Here is a 19,236-nt window from a genome sequence, read left to right as displayed (position 1 = left end):
CCAAATCCCCTAGGTTGGAAATGGCCCGGGACACAAAGACAGAGGACCAGTCAGAGACTGTGGTCTGCACACAGACCCTCTGTCCTCCCCGGGGGACTGGCTGCCTGTGCGGCTGGCTAGCTGCCCTCAGCTCCCCCAGCTGAAGGCAGGTCTGAGACGGACATCCCTCTGAGCTGGCCATAGCGGGCCCAGGGCTGCAGACAGCCTCCTCCAGGTGGCCCGGGTTCAAATCCCCAATTCTCTCACTTCTAGATTGGGTGACTGACCTGGGGCAAGGAGCTTCCCTGCTCTGAAGCTCCGTATCCCCAAGTGGAAAAAAAAAAGGCAGCGCCAGCCCTCCCCGCAGGTGGTTGTGAAGGCTGAATGTGAGAAGGAGCGACCGCCGATCTGTACCGGGGCACTCAGTCATGGCCTCGCGGAAGCAGCAGGTGGAGAGTCCCAGGCAGGAGCCTGCGTCTCCCGGTCTGGCCACTCCAGCCGCACCTTCTTGCCTAAGCCACTGCACGTCCGTGGCCCCTGGAGTCCTTATCTGTCCCGCAACGCCACGCGGGGACGTGCCTAGACAGGTCCGGCCAGCCTGGGGGTCCTGGACTGGTTGTGATGGACAGCGGTGGGGTCCTCCTGGCATGGTGTCTGGTAGACAGTCCCGGCGCCGGGGCCGGGCCAAGTCAGATTTGGAACAGAGAGCGAGAGTGTGTGTGCGTTGGGGAGGGGGACACCGACAAAACTGGCCTGACCTCCCCCTCTTCCGCCAGGCATTAGGGGTGCAGGCTGCCAAGAATTGTCCGCCGAGGAGCCGGTATGTGGGGGCGGGGGGGGGGCGGCAGACGGGCCCTTTCTGGCTGGCTCTGCCGGCACCTGACACAGACCCGGAATAGCTCTCTCCTTCCGCCAGGGACACGGCCCTGCTTTTAGCAGCTTGTAAAACCACCCGCACAGAGAGGGGTATTTCAGGAAGGCCAGAACAGTATTTAGCCTGCTGGGCTGATGGAATGGGCGCCAAGCGTGTGTGTGTGCATGTGTGTGTGTGTGTCCAGGAGGCTAGAGGAGACACGGCCTTTATGTCCCTGTATGGTGTAGGAGAGGGTCAGCTGGGCGGGGGGCCGGCAGGCGCGGTGGTGGCTGTGCCCACCCTGGCTGGGCGGGTCACCTGGGTGAGTGTGGGGCTTGGCTTCCTACAGAGCCCTGTGGGATGGTTTTTTCTCTGCTGTGCTGGACTTGCTGGGGAATCTGGTTGGCAGTAGAGGCAACACGTGGGTGCAAGGGCGTGTGCGTGTTTGGGGGGTCTCCCAGAGTGTGTTGTCCGAAGGTCAAGACTTTCTAGGATTCCAACTCCATGGCCGTGGTTGGGTTCCGGAGGATACCGTGAAAGATTTCTACCTCTTTTCAGAAACCAGTCCCTGGGCCTCTGTCTGTAGCAAGAAAGTTCTCAGCTGCCCAGCCGTGACCTGTGTGACCGCGGGCAGGTTACTGAAGGTCACTGGGCCTCGGCTTCCTCATCTGTCCAGTGGGCACAATAATAGGACATTAGTTCCTCAAGTCCCAATGAGGATTAAGTGGCGGAGAGCATATAACCTGCTTGACATGACGCCCGGCTTACTGCCAGCACGGGTAACTGTAATTACTGTCCCCTAGTAAGTGAGCTGCAGCCAAAGAGGAGAACGGACGGGACAGACTACGTGCTGCGTCTTGTCCTGGCCACCTTGGAGATGTTGTTTGATCCCTGGAGGGTGTGCATGAACTCCACCGTACAGGTAGGGAAACTGAGGCTCAGAGAGGGAGACTGGCCCCAGGTTGCCCAGCTGGTACATGGCAGAGTCAGGATTCGAACCCACCTCCCCAGACCCATCCAGGAAATCCTACCCCGCTCACCCACAGTGGGGGCTGGGGGGTCTTGTAGGCCCTTGTGGTTTTCATCTGAACAACAGCCCTTCTCCTTTGGGACGCAGCTAGCTCAGGATTGGCTCCAATAATTTGGAATCTGTGCCCCCAAAAATGTGGTACCTAGTTAGGGTGTCCAGAAAACTGCACGGGGCAGGAGCAGAGTGGCAGGCGGTCGACTCCAGGACTTGTGGCCCTGCGCCTGGACAGGGGAGCCTGGAGGCTAAGGTTACCACGAGGCAATGTTGTATTTATAGCAGGAAGCTGCCAGCCCGCACACGCCGTCCAGGGAAGGGGCTTCCCTCACAGCTGTCTGGATTCTAGACCTGGCTCCGCCCCTGAGCAAAGCCCAGCACGTCACGGGCCCCTTTCCCATCAAGACTCAGTTCCCCCATCTGTAAAATGGGGCCCTTCCATGTCCCTTGCTGGGTCTGGAGACAGTGTCTCTAAGGGCTGGTGTGGCCTGGACGGAGGGGCCGGAAGGTGCTGGCTCCAGGCACTCTGGGTCTGTTGATTGTCCCTTCCTGCCTTTGACCTCGTGGCCGGCCCCTCCCCTCCCGGCAGAACTCTGCAGGAAGAGAATCCAGCCTCTGCGCGGGCAGAACCCACGTGTTTGGGAGGGCTTCCAGCAAAGCCGTTTTACAATTCCAAGCACCACAGAATAGGCCGTTGTTATTCTCAGCAGAGCAACGAGGGCAAGTCTTTCCGAGCCCAGGGTTCGAATCTCGGCTCTACTGCCCTGTCCCCAGGCTCTGTGGTCTCGGGTGAGGCACTTGGCCTCTCTGAGCCTCAGTGGTGGGTTTCCACTCGTCTCGCTTTGGGGGATGTGATGAGGACGTGATGAGGGCTCAGCCAACAGAGTGACTCTCTTTGTCTTTCTGCATAAACTCTCCCCGAGGCAATGGCCCCTTGGTTCATTGCAGTAGACAGTGGACAGACTAGCTACTGCCTGTCCCCTGTCTTTATCCTCTCCCTCAGCTCTGCAGCTCCTGGACCTGTTCTGAGCCAATTTACCCAGGGGGCCAACAGCTCTCTGGGGTCCCCCCAAAGGTCCCCATAGTTGGCTCCCCAAGTGTCTGTCTTTGCCTGGTAACAAGGGTTATTTCCCAAGGGCGGAGGACCTGACATTGCAGTAGGCCACCCCATATCCCACTCACTTCCTCCAGCATCCCCAGAACCCAGAGAGAACCCCACTTCCTTTTCCCTCCTCATCCTGGCCTGGATTTGAGTCTCCTTGTTTACCATCTGGCCTTGGGGTCTGCAGCCGTGTCTACAAAGAGATTTAAGCAAAACATTTTAGTTTAGGTCCTGCTCTTGGAAAGGAAGTGTCTTCCCCCAGGAGAGGCAGGCTTGGTCTCAGGGTTTTGTCATCTCTCTAGGGTGTCCCCTCCTGTTGATGATGGCTTCCCTCTTTCTAGACAGGATTCGGGTTTCATCTCTTGGGCAATAGGGAGCCAGGGAGGACCCGAGCTGGTGATACCTGGATTGCGTCAATGTGTGTGGGGCAGGGACCAGAATCTGGAGGCCAAGAGGCCCAGAAGGAGGCTGGCAAGGATGGTCCTGGGGAGAGAGGCTGAGGCTGACTCAGGAAGCGAGGGATGGAGGAGTAGGGGACTTAGCAACTGAGTGTGGGGGCCATCACAGAGGTCCAGAGGACAGATGCTTGTCTCCAGGGGGCTGGGGGTGACCTGGCAAGGGCCCAGAGCTGGTCTGTAAAAACATATGGGGGTCAAAATAAAAGACAGAAACTGGGGGCATCTGGGTGGCTCAGTGGGTTAAAGCCTCTGCCTTCTGCTCAGGTCATGATCCCAGGGTCCTGGGATCGAGCTCCACATCAGGCTCCCTGCTCAGCATGGAGCCTGCTTCCTCCTCTCTCTGCCTCTCTCTCTGCCTACTTGTGATCTCTGTCTGTCAAATAAATAAATAAATAAATAAAATCTTTAAAAAAAAAAAAAGACAGAAACTGATGGCCAAGGGGCGTCTGGGTGGCTCAGTCAGTTAAGCATCTGCCGACTCTTGGTTTGGACTCAGGTCATGATCTTGTGGTTGTGGAATCAAGCCCTGCCTTGGGCTCTGTGCTCAGTGTGGAGTCTGCTTCAGGTTCTCTCTCCCTGTCCCCCATGGGCTCTCCCTTAAATAAATAAATAAAATCTTAAGAAAAAGATAAAGGAAACTGGTGGCTGAGATGAGTTAGCGATACCCATTTTCATCCAATCCTGATTTCAAATCTTTGAAACGCAGACCGTTTGTTTTTTGCTGACTGTAGGGCTGGGGCAGACTCAATGTGTGCTGGGAAGAAAACAAAAGCAAAAAACAAAACACATAAATCTCAGCGGCTTAAAGCAACAAAGGTGTATTTCCTGTTCATGCACAGTCCTTTGCGGATCTGGGTAACTCCTGGGCGGGTTGCCTAAGCGGGAGCTCAGCCTGACGCCTCCATACGGACCCATGCTTTCTGGGTTATGAGGCCCGGCAGAGAGACAGAGACACCACGGAGACAAATGCTCCCACGCCCAAGTCGCCCGTCCTGCCACTGCGGACATGTCATTGGCTGGGCATGTCACATGGCCACACCTAATGGCCGGGAGTGGGGGTACCGCTCTCTGTTTGTGAACGACAGTCCTATCCGCCCCCCCCCATGGACTTTTGTCCCCAACTGACTTTAAAAAAAAAAAAAGTAATCCATTTTAATTATGAAATGTTGGGAGCGTATCATCGGAGCTGCGGTCCTTAAGCATCTGAAATGCAAATTATGAATCATTCCACCATGCAAGTCACAAAGCAAGGGACAAGATTTTTCAAAACGTGTTCTTTCCCACAGATTTGAATTTGCATTTAAAAGCACAGACATAAGCGACGGAGCGATTGTGTCACCACACCAATAAGGAAAAGCATAACCAAGAGAAACATGAGCCGTTAATTGCCGCGAGGCTCCATTGATTCATTATTTGCTGGCGCACCGGAGGGGGTGCTGGCCGGACAGCTCCCGAGCCCGCTCGGCCACCGCGGCCCGGGGATGAAGAACGGGGGTCTGAGCTCAGGGGTAATGACGGTGGGAATAGATGGGGAGGGGGATTAGGGGTCCGAGCGCCATCTCTCTGAGGCAGACGCTATTTCCTTGATCCCGCGCCGCCGCGCCACGCAGGGGCCGCAGGAGCGAAACCAGCGTAACCGGAGGGCTGTGGTCGTGAACGCCGCGTGTCGTTTCGTATGGGATGAGACCTGGCTTCCCAACATTTGCAAACACTAGAGGTTGGCTCTATGCCTTTCCGTAAGGGTCGATGACGTCAACCGAATAGCTAGAAACAAAGCTGGATTTTAAAACATTAATATTAGTAATTAAATATAATTTTTATTCATCGATTAATATGATTAATATTATAGTGATTAAAATAAGTTAAATATGAACCGCATTCCTAAAGCTGGGATGGAAGAACTCTCTGATGGGGATCACGTTCCCCTGAGCCCAGGCCCCCACAGTCCCGCCTGGAAGCCAGACTGTTTAGAGAGCTCTCGCCCCAGTTTAAACACATCTTCTAGGGTTCCTGCCTGATTTATTTCAGATGGAAAAACGTGTCAGCGCACGGTGCAGTTGCAGAAAACACTCTCCCTTCTGCTTTTCTCTGGAGGGGCCCATGGTCTCAGTGGACCACCTGACTTGGCGGTACTTATCAGACTTATCCTGTGTGCATGGGTCCTGCCAGGCCCTGCCACGTGAGGGAGAGCTGGGGCCCTGGCCCATGGAGCCCCTGGGGGGCCATGTGCTCAGGGGACTTGTGCTCAGGCCCCTCTGAGTCCCCAGCAGTGCTCAGGCTGCAGGCTCCAGGCAGCGCCCTGGGGCCCAACCCGGCACCGTAACTTCTGGTTCTGGAAGCGGCGTTATTGAGCGGCGGTTCATACATCTCCCACAGTTCACCCACCTCGAGTGTCCAGGGCGGCGGATCTTACTCCATTCCCAGGGTTGTACCACTGCGCTCACATAGCCCGCTTGGGGATATTTTAATCACCTTGGGAAGAGACCCCCACCCCTTTGCAGTCCTTCCCGGCGCCCCAGTCACTCCTGTCTCTGTCTCTGCGGATTCGCCGTCGTGGCCGTTTCATTCTTATAAGCAGAATCGTGCAGCGTGGGGCCTTTCCCCTCGTGGGATGTTTTTAGTCTCCCCCTGCGTCTGTGTCTGTGCTTCATCCGTCGTGTGGCCAAATGTCCTCCGGTCGTGTGGAGAGACCACACGTGACTTATCCAGGCACCAGGTGACCGATGTTTGGGCCATTTCTACGTTTCGGCTGCGATGACCAACACTACCGTGGACACAAGCGCACGATTCGGGACAGATGTCTCCATCTCTCTCGGGCGTACGCCTCCAACAGGCTTGCTGGGCTGGAGGGTGTCTCCGTGGCACCTTCTGAGGACCCCTGGACCATCTTCCGCAGGGACAGCACCCCAGGGGTACACAAGTGCCCCCATTTCTGCACATCCTCACCGACACTGCTTGTTACCTGTTTGATTCCAGCCATCTGAGCGGGTGGGTGTCTCACTGTGGTGTTGACTGGCCTTTCCCTGCGGCTGGTGGTGTTGAGTGTCTTTTCCTTTGCTCCTTGGCATCACCCCCTTGGCTCTGAGACCGTAAGCCTCAATGTCCTCATCTGTAAAATGGGGACCAGGGCAGTGCCGCGTCCCGGGCTGTGGTGAGCTTTCACTGAGATCATGCCAGGGTCTTGGCCCAGAGCAGCTGCCCAGCAAATGTTTCCTGCCTGAAGCTGCGGTCTGGGCTTACAGGGCCTCCCCTGAAGGCTGGTGGGAGGGAAGGAGTCAGAGAAAGCTAGAAAACTGGAAGTTTCTGCAAGTTCCAAACTCATTTAGGAGAGGGACAAACCTCATCAGAGAAGGCGGTGACTGACACGGGTCCAGCCCTGGTGATTTCTTCCCCAGTTGCTCGTCTGGGCCGGCCAAGTGAGCCGGCCACGTCTGTACAACCCAGATGAGGCAGGTGTCCAGACCGCAGGCTCGGGGAAGATAAGCCTGCCCGCCATTCGGGTTTCCGGCTAGGGACACCTGTAAGGGTTTCTTATCTTGTTTGGCCTCCCCTTGATTACTCTCCAGGCTGGTCATGTTGCCCTTCCTGGACTTGCAAGCCTCCGTCTGTCCATGGAGAGCTCTGGAAATAGGCCAGGAGCATCCTTGCACGAGCTTGGGCAGGAGCCTGGGGCCTGGCGGAGGTGCTGATGGGATGGTCAACCTGATTGTGTGGCTGTAACCTGAGCCGGGAGCTGGGCGGGAGGTGAGGGAACACAATCACCTCCTCACAGCGGAAAGCAAACCTGGCTCCAGATAGCAAGCTCATTAGGCTGCCCCGGAGGGAACAAGTCCAGTTCTGTTCTGGGCCCAGTGGGAGAAAGGCAGAGTTCACCCCGATGGCCCTGGGGCAGCTTGCCATCCTGGGTCGTGCCCCAAGGGGACTCCAAGCTCTGGGGCTGGGTGTGGATGCTGCCACTGTGTCCACGGCCCCTCGGGGCAGCAGGCAAGGCTGGGAATCAGTGAGACTGGCATTGTTCGAGCTCAGCTACCCAGTGCTGTGTGACCTTTGCAAGTCACAGAACCTCTCTGGGCCTTTGTTTGCTCGTGGGTAAAATGGAGCTGATGGTACCGTAGAGGGTGGCTGCCAAGCACGAATGGACTAGTGCTCATGGTCAAGGGCAGGGTGTGGGGGGATTCTAGAGGTGGGAGTGAAGGTTCGGGTCTACACATGCTTCCTTCTCGTGGGAAAGGTGCTCAGGAGAAAGCAGGGAAAGCGGGAGGGAGGCAGGACAAGGCTTCCGGCAGAGAGTAGCTTTATTTTGTTCGATGTCTGTACACTTGAGTGTCAGCCCAGTGAAGGAGGAGACCAGGCCTTTCTTGGAGCCTCTGCCTCTGTGTGTGTTGGGGGGGGGGGGTGGTCATCAGTCTGGCTGTGGCTCTGCATTTGCTTCCCGGGGCTCCCGTGACAAATAGCCACAAACTTGGTGGCATGAAACCACAGAAATTAATTTTCTCACCATTCAGGAGGCCCAAAGCCTGCAATTAGACGCACTGGGCCGAGACCAGGTGTGAGGAAGGCTCTGCTCTCACGGGTGAGAAGCCATCCCTGGTCTCTTCTGCGCCCTCGACTGGAGGCTGTGTCCCTCCGTCCCTGCCTCCTTGGTCACGTGGTCCCCCTTCTCTGCATCTGATCCCTGTGTGCCGCTCTCCCTCGATACTCTTGCCATGGCATTTAGGGCCATCTGGAAAAACCAGGAGAGCCCCTCCCCCCACCCCATCCTTAATTTAATTACATCTACGAAGACCCTTTCCCCATATATGGTAACATTCCAAGGACCTAGGGAGTAGAGCTTGGCGCCTTTAGCCTGCTGCAGGCACCGACACAGATGCCCGAGAAGCTTGTGGCCTCCCGGGGCTCTGGCTGGGGACCCAGGGAAGCAGCCTGAGGGGCTCAGACCCCCCAAGAAGGAGCTTTGCGCCCCATACCTTCCTGGCCTCGGAGCCCTGCTCTTCTCCCTCCCTCCTGAACCGCCCTTGGCTGCTGCACCGAAGCTTGCCCAGGGCCAAGGGCAGCTTGTCTCCCCTTCCTTTCTGCCCCCTGTGAAGAAAGTGGTTGAAGGCCTGGAGTAAGCAGGGTCGGGGGGAGAGGGAGCCCCGTGGGCCCTGACCGCAGGAAGGAAGAGATGCTTCCTTTCAAAAATAACATGTTAAAAAAATTAGACTTTTTGAAAGAGCAGTTTAAAAAAAATTAAAAAATAGCGGAGCCTGAATAAGGAAATAAACCCGAAATTATGAGGGTGATGGACCACGTCCTCAGGGAAGCCGAGAGGGAGCGTGAGTGAGAGCCAGGCCTCTGTGGGAGGCGCATGGCAGGTGACTACGTCTGGCCGAGCCTCAGTTTCCCTGCCTGGAACTCAGGGCCCGCCTGAGGGTGGCCAGGAGCAGGACGCGGGAAGGTTGCTCGGCAGGCAAACACCTGGAGGGGGTCCCACCTGCAAAGACAGGGGTGTTGCCTCTTCCCCCGGAGAGGCGCCCCCCACCACCTGCCCATCCCACGGGGCACCTCTCTTCCCAGCCCTGTGGCCCTAGCCCCCTGACACTTCAGTGGGTGGGAATTCTTGGGGGCTTTTCTCCACTGGAGCGTGGTCTAAGCCCCTCACCTGGCACACATGGCTTCTCTAGGGGACTGGCCAGCCCTCCCCCACCCCCCGCCCCAAGTACAGCGAGGAGCTAGAACTCAGCACTTTCTGGGCCATTTCTCACCTTGTGGTTCCTCCTCCGGGAACACCTCCTCATCCCTAGCAAAGCCTTTCTTCTGTCCTAGCCTCTCCCTTCCTGCCCTGCCCCTACAAGATGGTGATCACTGTGAGGGCGGCATCCACGTCTGAGTCCGTGCCCAGCAACTGGCACATAGTAGCTGCTCAGCAAATGGCCTCGTCATTCCCCACACGCTGCCGGCTGCTCTTCCTCCTGTGGCGACCTTTACGGAGGAAGCACTAGAGTCCAGACCCATCCAAGGCCCCTCTGTGCACCCCGTTCTCTCTCCCCCACAGTCCCACCACCAGGGCTTACCCTCACTCCCACTTTATGGACAAGAAAACTGGGGGTCAGAGGGTGTGGATCGTCACATGTGAGGACCTCCCTCGTCCCTTCCCTGCGTCACTGGGGTTCACGGACAATCCTCTCCCTCTCTGGGCCTCAGTTTCCTGATGTGGGAAGTGGGGGTGCTCTCTGAAGCCTTAGCCCTGGAGGTGGGGGCACAAGACACCGCCGCACCGTGTCCCTTCTTGTGACATCCCCTTAATCCTGGGGCAGGGGTGTGGTCTGCAGGGGAGAGGAACACCTCTCAGCCTGGAACGCCGCCTCCCCCACCCCTGCTTCCCCCAACACTGGCATGCGTGACTTCTGGGTGAGGCCAGGCCTCGACTCCCAGCCTGGTCTGCCCGGGGTGGGGTCTCCCCATGCTGGAGGAGAAGAGGGGGGAACAGTGAGGCACAGGGACTGCAGACCGACTCCCTGGGGCTCCCTTTGGTGATCTGGCCTTCTTGTCTTCGAACTCTGCTTGCCCAGCTGTAAAGTTAGAGTTTCTGGGGTGGTGGGCCGGGTTTGCACACACGAATTCACTTGTTTCTTGTTTTGAGGACTGATGAGTCAGCTTGCCGTCCTCGGGCAGAGAACACGGGCAAAGCCATCCACCCACTGAGTGGTCTGAGCAAGCCTCAGTTTCCCCACCTCACTGAGCCTCAGTTTCCCCACCTCTAAGGCGAGACCGGTAGCAGCTGGGCTGGGATGTGCTACGTGGACCCCCTCCCCCACCCCAGACCCCTGCAGATGGCAAGCGCCTGCCTCTCAGACACCGGCGTGGTTACAGGGGGACAGGTGGTCATAAGGAAAAGCTGTAAATCTAATCAGTCTTTTTAAAAACATCTAACCGCTCTTAATCCTGCTAATGGTTTCTCTTCCTTTCGTGAGAAGGAGGTCCAACTTGCGGCACTGGGCCAGGAACAACAAGCCTTTGTGTTCTTTGGGAAAATCGAGATGGAGCTCAGAGAAGGACGAGTCAGGTGTTGGCGCCTTATCTCTCCTGGCAAAGCCTGAGCCTCTGGGCCAGGTCCCTGCTGGCGGCCGAAGGGAGGCGTGAATAATGGAAGGGCTGGCACTGGGCCCCCTGCCACCGGGGCTATGTCGGGAAGCGGAGGGAGGAACCTTGGGGATAGGCAGCCTCAGATGGCATCGGGCTCCTAGAGGCCCAAAGGGTCTGGAGGCTGGGCTAACACTGGCTCTGAGAGGCCAGGTATCTCTGCATTAGGGTCCCAGTGAAGGCCCTGGGCTTCAAGCTCAGATTACACTGGCTGTGTGTCCTTGGGCAAGATGCCTAGCCTCTCTGAGCCCTCGCCTCCTTATCTATGACATCCCCACCTACATCTTGTGATGGTTTCAAGGGCTCCAGCAGGGGGGTCTGCGGGGTTCCTGGCACACAGTAGGTGCCTCCCAGTGGCAGCGATAGAAAAAAGCACTCAGGGCAGGGCCACTTCCCCTCCAGGGAAACGGGGGGCTTTTCCTGGTCCCCGGAGCTTGTAGGACTCCAATTCTGATTTGCACTATTGATGATCAGTGGCTCAGTCACCATAGCCCCCTCGCCATGGGGCTGGGGTGGGGAAACTGAGACGCGTCCATTGGTCAAGCAGGGGCTGCCTGGAGGAGGTGTGCCCGAGGAAGGCAGAGGGCAGGAGTCAAGCCCCAGCAGAGAGTTGGCACAGGGGCGAAGAAACTGAGGCTCGGAGAGCTCAAGGAACCTGCCAGGTCGCCAGCTGGTGAGGGGTCGCCCTCTCCCTGCCATTACTGTACTCAGCGAGGGGATAGCGTCTTGACCCTGGGACGGCTTTCAGTGAAATGGAGCTCCGGAAGGGAATTACCCTGGGTGAGGTCACCAGGTGCCATCAGTCCAAGGGTCAGCACCAGCCCTGAGGACCCTTCCCTGTGCTGCTGGAGATGGCACCACGGGGACAGGTGCTGCCGATGACCATCATCACTCAGATTCAGGGCGGCTCTGGGTGTGGGATGCCAGGCCCAGAACACGGGCAGGAGCATGGCACCAAGGAACAGGGTCCGCAGCGGGACCCCCCACCGATCAACCCGAGAAGTCAGGGTAGCAGGTCTGGCCCCGCCCTGTGCTGCAGGGAGGTGGGAGGGGAGGGCTGGCCCTCAAGGCCACTCCGTCCCCCTCCAGCATGAGTCACTGCTTGGCTCAGGGCCCAGGCAGCCAAGGGAGGCCTCTGGCCGGGGTTCCCTGAGGTTAGCAGCCTTGGTGTCCAACCACTCCTTGGTGTTCCTGGCAGGCTTCTGTTCCTTTGAGAACCTGAACTTGAGATGCTAGGGTGGGTGGTGAGCTGGCTGGAGCTCGGGGATGTTCCAAACCTCCCTGTAGAGGATCGCGGGCCTCACTTTTCAGTGCTCCAAATGTACAGCCTGGGGTTCTCAAACTTTGGTCCTTACAGCTTCGTGGGGTGGGGGTGCTGCCCAGAACCGTGCATTCCTGAGCCCCACCCAGGCTCCTGGGATCTGCATCTCCGGGCTTCCCCTGTGGCTCACGGTCCTGGTCTCCGGCCCCCCTTCGGTCATCTGTGAGGTTCTCCACACCCTTCGTCTTCACACTCTCCAGTCCTCACACATGCTCCTCATCCGTATGCTCACGCCCACACTGCCCGGGACAAGTGAGCCAGACGTGCAGACACACACACACGTACACACACACGCACGCACATACACCCAGACCGGTCACATAATTTGCAGGGCCCCGTGCAAAATGAACACACAGGCCCTGTTCAAGAATCATCAAGGAGGGGCACCTGGGTGGCTCAGTGGGTTAAAGCCTCTGCCTTCGACTCAGGTCGTGATCCCAGGGTCCTGGGATCGAGCCCTGCATCGGGCTCTCTGCTCGGTGGGGAGCCTGCTTCCTCCTCTCTCTCCGCCTGCCTCTCTGCCTACTTGTGATCTGTCTGTCAAATAAATAAATAAAAATTAAAAAAAAAAAAAAGAATCATCAAGGATCACGAGGTGGTGACAGCAAGACATCAAACCAAGCCTGGGGCCCCGGGTGACAGCACAGGTCACACATCAACAAGGCCAAACCCTGCACACATGCAGGCCACACACCCTGGGGTGCTCGTGGACGAGCCTGCCCACTGCACACACACACACGCACACACATGCACACGTGCACACACACGCATATGCACACATACGTATGCTCACAGACATACACACATGCTCCTGCGTGGTGAGGCTTTCAAGACCGCTTTTTATTGGGCTCAGGAAGTGTGCTGGTTAATGTTTAATAAAGCAGAATCAAAGTTGAGTCACATGTGAGTTGCTTGTAAGCAAGAAATGCCAGATGGGGTATTAGCTGAATCACTGTCTTGGGTTTCGTGAGTAACATTTTTACCAGGTTGTGACTAGTTTGGGAAAACTCCTACGCTCCCTCCCACGCCTACTCCAACATCGAAGTTAAACCGGCCTTTATTTCACTCTTCGAACGCCACAAAGGGCACCGAATCAAATGTCGACTTCAGCATTTCTGCCAACAGGTTTCTCTCCCAGACGAAATCCAGGAGTGGGAAGGGGAACCTTCCTGCTACCTGCCCACCTGCGCACTCAGTGAGGTGGCTTGGTCTCTCACCTGTTCGTAAGCCCCGGGCTCCCCGCCCCGAGCAGTCAGGGCTTTGGAAGGGAGCGCTTAGGGCTGTACAGACGCACCTCGGAGATGCTGTGCGTTGGGCTCCAGACCGCCGTGATACAGGGACGGTCACTATAAAACAAGACAAATGGATGTTTTCGTTCGCATGGCATATATAAATGATCTAGGAAGTGTCCAAGAAACCAGCGCACGTACCTTCATTAGAAAATATTCCTTTCTAAGAAATGCTGACCACGCTGAACTTTCAGCGGGTGCTGATCACTGAGCACAGATCCCCTGTTTTTCTTAAAGATTTACCCACTTATTTATTTTTGTGAGAGAGAGAGTGTGAGCCCACACAAGCAGGGGGGAGGGGCAGAGGGAGACGCAGACTCCCCCCTGCACAGGGAACCTGATAAAGGCCCGGATCCCAGGACCCTGGGATCGTGACCCAAGCTGAAGGCAGACACCTTATGGACTGAGCCACCCAGGCAGCTGAGCCCTGATCGCCTTAACAAATACAAGAATAACAAGAAGAATAATGAAATTTCTAGAGAATTATCAGACCGGGACCCAGAGACATGAAGTGAGCGAATGTGCTTGGGAAAATGGTACCCGGAGACTTGCCCGACACAGGATGGCCACAGCGCTCGTTTGTAAAAATCGCGGTGTCTGCCAAGCGCAGCAGGACGAAGGATGCCTGTGCTCCTCAGAGCCAAGGATCGCACTGATTGTCGGACGCACGTTCTCCTCTGAACCACTAGGAAAGGGAAAACCTGCCCTCCGTACCCCGATGCCAGCCGAGGCGTTGATGGGTGAACTCGCTCCCGGCTCAGAGGCGTTCAACTGTGAAAAGCACGTCTTAGAGTGGGTGCGAGCAGGGATCAGCCTCCCAGTCCACAGATGGGGAAGACTGAGGTCCAGACAGGGTAAGAACCTGCCAGGAGGCTTGTGGGCTCCTGCTATCATGTGAACAGAGCCTTAAGAGGGCTTATTCCAGAGTTCTACCCACGACACACGCAGCGTTGCTTTTTCTGGGCTGAAGGGAGACTTGCCTCAGTTTCTCTGAAATGCTACTGGTGCGCCCCTCTCTGTGCAGCCTGGGGGCTCAAGGGTTCCCACGGTGGAGGCTCTGTTCTGGCACCTCCCCCCACATTTGACCAGAGGTAGGCACAGTTGGGAGCATTTTCTTCAAAGCAAGTTTTAGAGATAATAGTAATTTTGAGGACTGAGTCCTGCTTTGAGCCCAGCCCGCAGCTTCCCATGCAATAATTCATTATGGGAGATTTTTCAGAGACAGCCACTGGCCTTGGAAGGCGATGCACTCATGAATATGCATGGATCATCCTCATAAATTATGCATTCGATAGGGAGGCTTCCTGGGGAGGCCAGGGAAGGCGAGGAGTGCTTGGTCCCTACAAGGCTTGCTCACAAGCCCTTCTTGTAAAGCCCAGACCTGCACGCCCTCCCTCCCCATGACAATGAAATTGCGGGGTGCCGCTGGGCTCCATTCAAACATGGCACTCTGGCCTTCTAAGAACCTGGAGTTTACTTGGCTGTTGCTTCTTTAAATTGGCAAGGCTGGCGCATCCGGAGGGGGCAGAGCAGGTGTGCCCTCACCACCCCCCGGGAACTCGCTTCAGAATCGTAGACCTTGATAGTCTGACCGCACAGAGTCTCCCACAGCTGAAAAGCTGACGCCCAGACGTGTGATTTACATGTTGTTTAGATTTCAAGGGCTCGTATCCCTCTGAATGGGAGCGTGCTCCGGTCCCAGGGGCCCCGCATCTTGCAATGAGCCCTGGGCTGAGAGTCAGGGTAGGACCCAGGGGGTAGCAGGAAGGGAAGGAGGTGTCTGGGGAGAGCACAGGCACTGCCCTCCCCCAGAGCCACCCTCGGCCTCCCAGATGGTTGCCATGTGAGCAGTGGGCACAGGGGCAGTCAGGATTCAAGGTGAGCTCTGCATGGTCTGCTCAGAGGGATGGAGGCCGCCCCTCCCCCGTGTCCGTCCCTCCTCTTGCCCAGCTGCTGACCCCTGGGCCCATCTTCGCCGGGCCTTTCCGGATGTTCCTCCATGTCTTACGGGTCACACCTCAGCCACCCTTGAGGATAGTGCTGGGCCGGGGGGTCGTGTTTTTCTGTCTACGTCCTTCTGGGACTGGCAGCTCCTTTTCTGCTACTCACAGCCTCTGTGTATGGGCACAGCAGAGCCTTCCTTCCTTTCCTGCCTTCCTGGTCATGACCCAGGCCTCAGCCGGAGAGGGAAGGGCCTGTCCTGGTGAGTGGCTGGGAGGCGGCACTGCAGGTTCGGAGAGCGCTAAAACCTAGGCTGAAACCATTCCATCTTTCAAAAAATAAACTCCCAAACACTTACAAGAAGCAAAACCTCTACGGAAAGTTCGAGACGCAGAGAACAAGAAAGCACTATCACGGCGGTCCCTTCGTTTGGAGATGCCGCATGCTGGCCTGCGGGCTTCCCTCCCCGCCACGCCGGTTGCTGAGCAGGACGGTGCCCACAAGCCACCCGTTAGAGGGCGTCTCCCGTCCCTCGGTCTCACCATCACCTCCTGAGTGTTTCTCACGTTGCTGTGTCAACTCTAGAATTACTGCTTCTAAGGACTGCGGAACCGAGTGCCTGGAACCATTCCCTTCTGTTTGGGCGTCACTGCGAAGGGATTTAAAAAGTCACTGCTCAAAGGAACTGAATTTCATCCATCTACTAATTTAATTCTTCCGTCATGTCACATGGAGGGCAGCTACCGACCCGTCCCTCGTCCACACGACTAGCCGCCCACGGCAGGAAACGCGCTTCCCTCCCCAGCCTCACTGAAAGGGCCTCGAAGTCAGGATGGGAGCCCGCTCCGCCCCCAGACACACGCTTACAGCCCCACTGCTTGTTTTGTCCCCACCAAGGAAGCACCCATCCTGAGCCCGACGGTCCCCACGCTGGCATCACCCATCCCGCATCCGGCTGAGCAAACCGCGTCTCACTCTGTCCTTGTCTTCAGCCAGTAAGTACAGGGCGGGGGTTCAGATGCTGCCCAAGGGCCACCGATCGACCAACACCCGACCTGGGGGAGCCACAGGCAAGCAGGGGGCCATCCAGCCTGAGGGTTGACGCCGGCGGAAACTGATGGCCAGTCAGAGAAACGCCGCGGAGGTTGAACCGACTCCACGACTGAACAGAAGTGGGGATGGGTCAGGAGAGGGACGCCACCCCCTGGCAGTGACCTGGACCGTCGGCGTCTTCACCGTCCCAGCAGGGCAACAATGCCGCCTGCGCCTGGAATTCTTCGTAAGTGTCCTTTTGTTTCTTTTAAGATTGTGTTTATTTGAGAGAGAGAAAGCGTGAGAGCGAGAGAGCATGGTCGGGAGCAGGGAGGCAGAGGGACGAGCAGGCTCCCCGTGACGGAGCAGGGAGCCGACGCGGGGCACGAGCCCAGGACCTGGGATCCTGACCTGAACCGAAGGCAGACGCTCAACTGACTGAGCCGCCCAGGTGCCCTCAGTGTGTTCTTTAAAGATTCACATTTAGTGTGCAAACATACAGCAAAGTGAGCGCGTTGTAAGTGCTCTGCGTGGTGACTTTTCACAAAGTGTCACCACTTTTCACGCCTGTGTCACCAGTACCCTGACCAAGAGACAGGATGCGACCCCCCGAGTCCCCCAGAGACCTCCTCCAGGCACTACCCTGATGCCAGACACGTTCTAGATCCCGCACTATAGATGGGCGTTGCTTGCTTTAGACGACGTCCGTCCTGTATTTGCAACTACGAAGGCTGGGCAAGAGCCACGGCCGCTGGAACTCACACGCCTTCCGGCCGGACTGTCAGTTCCTAAAAGCATTTTGGAAAACCGAGATTAGCTGCTAAAGCAGAATGATGCCATCGGGATGCCTGTAGACGTCTGTGTGTGTGCGTACGTGTGGGCGAGCATGCAGGAACACACCTACGACTCCCAGGGATGGCCCCAAGAGACAGAAATACATGTATTTACTGAAAGACAAGAATGTTGGCAGCAGCAAGTTCACGAAAGCTTCCGACTGGACACTGGCTACGTGCCTGTCGACGCGAAAAATCGGTAACTAGACCAGCGCATTCCCACAGGAGAGCAGCGCTCAGCCGCGAGAAGGGCAGGGCACACAGCCGGACCGATCGCAGAAGCTAAGGGAGGCCGACCAACCGGAGGGCCCACAGTGAGGTTCCCTGGGCCGTTCCCGGGGTTACAGAGCTCGGGGCGGCCCCCGCGTGCCCGGCGAGCGTGGCTGTAGCCGGCGTCACTATCCCTGAGGCTTCCCTCTGCAGCGTCTGCTGAGCTGGACAGATGGTCGACGGGTTTTGGCTTTTACCGTTGGTGTTCCTTCACCTCTTCAAGCCTCGGCACGAATAAAAACACGTGTGGGAGCGGCGCCTGCAGGGCTGAGGCGGTGCAGCCCCGACTCCTGATTTCCGCTCAGGTCGGGTCGCGATCCGAGGTGGTGAGATTGAGATTGAGCCCCGCGTTGGGCTCTGTGCTCGGCGTGGAGTCTGCTTTCCCCGTCCCTCCGCTCCTCTCCCCACTGCTTGCTTGCGCACTCTCTCGGATACATAAAATAAAATCTTTTAAAACGAAATGAGCTTGGGGAGTGATGGGGACTGGCCGCTCAGGGCTGTGGGGGACGCCCCTTCGGCCCCGTACGCCGGTCAGCACGCCCGCTCTGCTGGGCTGGACCAGGCCGGGCCAGGGGGAGGCTTTGGCTCCCAGAGGTCACTGACCCGGGGAGGCCCTCCCTCCAAAGCAGGGTTTAGGTGTTGGGGCTGGACTTTGCTTCTTGCTGGACCGCAGGCCAGCTCAGGGCCTTGAGCACTTCCTCGAGGAGGAGAGGGTTTGCAGCCCGGAGGTCTGGGCAGCGGAGTGGGGGCGCCCGAGCCAGGCAGGAATCCCAGGCCGGCCAGGGATTCGCAGCGTGACCTCCGGGGACGCCCTCCTCCCGCCCTCCTTTCCTCTTCCTTTCCTCCAGGGCTGCCTCCTCCTCCCCCTCCTCCCCTTCCTTCGCTCCCTCTCTCTTTTTCCCTTCCTTGTCTCCGCAGCCCTGCAGACCGTAAAGTGCTGCTCACAGAGGCCACTGACCTACGCCAGGTCCCATGGACAGAAAGAGCCGGGGCCAGAATTCAGCCCTAAGTGTCCTCCTTTGTGCCTTCCTGCCCATCACTGGGGCTAAGGGTGGCCTTTCCCACTGGACACAAGCTCAGCTGCTCCTGCTGGGCCCTTGTTCAGAAGACCTCCGCCTGCCAGAACCCCTTCCTCTTGGTCGCTTCCCCAAAGGAGCACAAAGCTGGGGCTGCTGCCCTGTGTGTCCCCCTAGACAGCTGGACCAGGAAAATGGCAGCCCTGCCTGCCCTTGGGGCCAGGTCTCGTGTGAGACTCTGAGCGGGGGAGCTGTGCTGCCCCCGCTCTGACGCGGGGAAACCAGGCTCGGAGGAGGCAGCATGAGGCTCAGCCTTGCGCCGTGGGAAGGGTGAGGCCAGATCCAGCCCCCACACAGCCAGTGGCTCTCCTGTGGGGTGTGACCTCCCAGAGGGGGCTGGGCGTGCAGGGCAGGGGTGGGGGTGGAGGGCTCAGCTCAGCGCCTCTGTTGCTCTTTCTCTGTGGATGACAACCTGAAGACGTGCGTCCGTGTTGCCCCTTGGCTGAGACGCTGCTGTGATCTGTATCTAAAGGCTCCTGAGTACAGGCTGGTTCTTTCCAGGAAAGGGCTGCGGCAGGTGGTGGCCTGAAAGGCGTATTCTGCCCAATGAACGGTCTCTGCCCCCCACATGCACACCCATGTGGGGCCAGTCGGGGCCGGCCTTGAACAGGGACAGAGTCGGGGCCGAGGAGCCCCTGGATGAACGCCCCGGACTCTGCAGACAGACAGAAGCAACAGGACGCGCGCGCAGGTGTCTCTAAGAGGAGATGCGCAGCAGGAATCGGCTCACCTGGTTGGAGGCTGAGAGCCTGAGAGGTCCCGCCGCCTCCAAGCTTGAAAATCAGGAAAGCCAGTGGAAAAACTCAATCCAGTCCGAAGGCCTGAGCACCTGGGGGCCAGTAAGTCCCAGGGGGTGTGAGTCCCCGTCTGCATCCCACAGTCAGGAGCACAGGTGACCCAGGGGCGGAGCCAAGATGACGAGATGAGGTCCCGGCG

General features: G+C 57.7%; 1 protein-coding gene across 2 annotated transcripts in view; it reads left to right on the top strand.

Annotated features, from left to right (window-relative positions):
- Window positions 1-19,236, top strand: part of EML1 (EMAP like 1) — a 170,277-nt gene that overhangs the window by 689 nt on the left and 150,352 nt on the right. The gene's annotated exons all lie outside the window — the stretch shown is intronic.

Source organism: Mustela nivalis (assembly GCF_964662115.1).
Source record: "Mustela nivalis genome assembly, chromosome: 6".
In the NCBI taxonomy this organism is placed as follows: Eukaryota; Metazoa; Chordata; class Mammalia; order Carnivora; family Mustelidae; genus Mustela; species Mustela nivalis.
The sequence above is the reverse complement of the archived record's forward strand: the minus strand, read 5'-3'. Positions and strand labels throughout refer to the sequence as shown.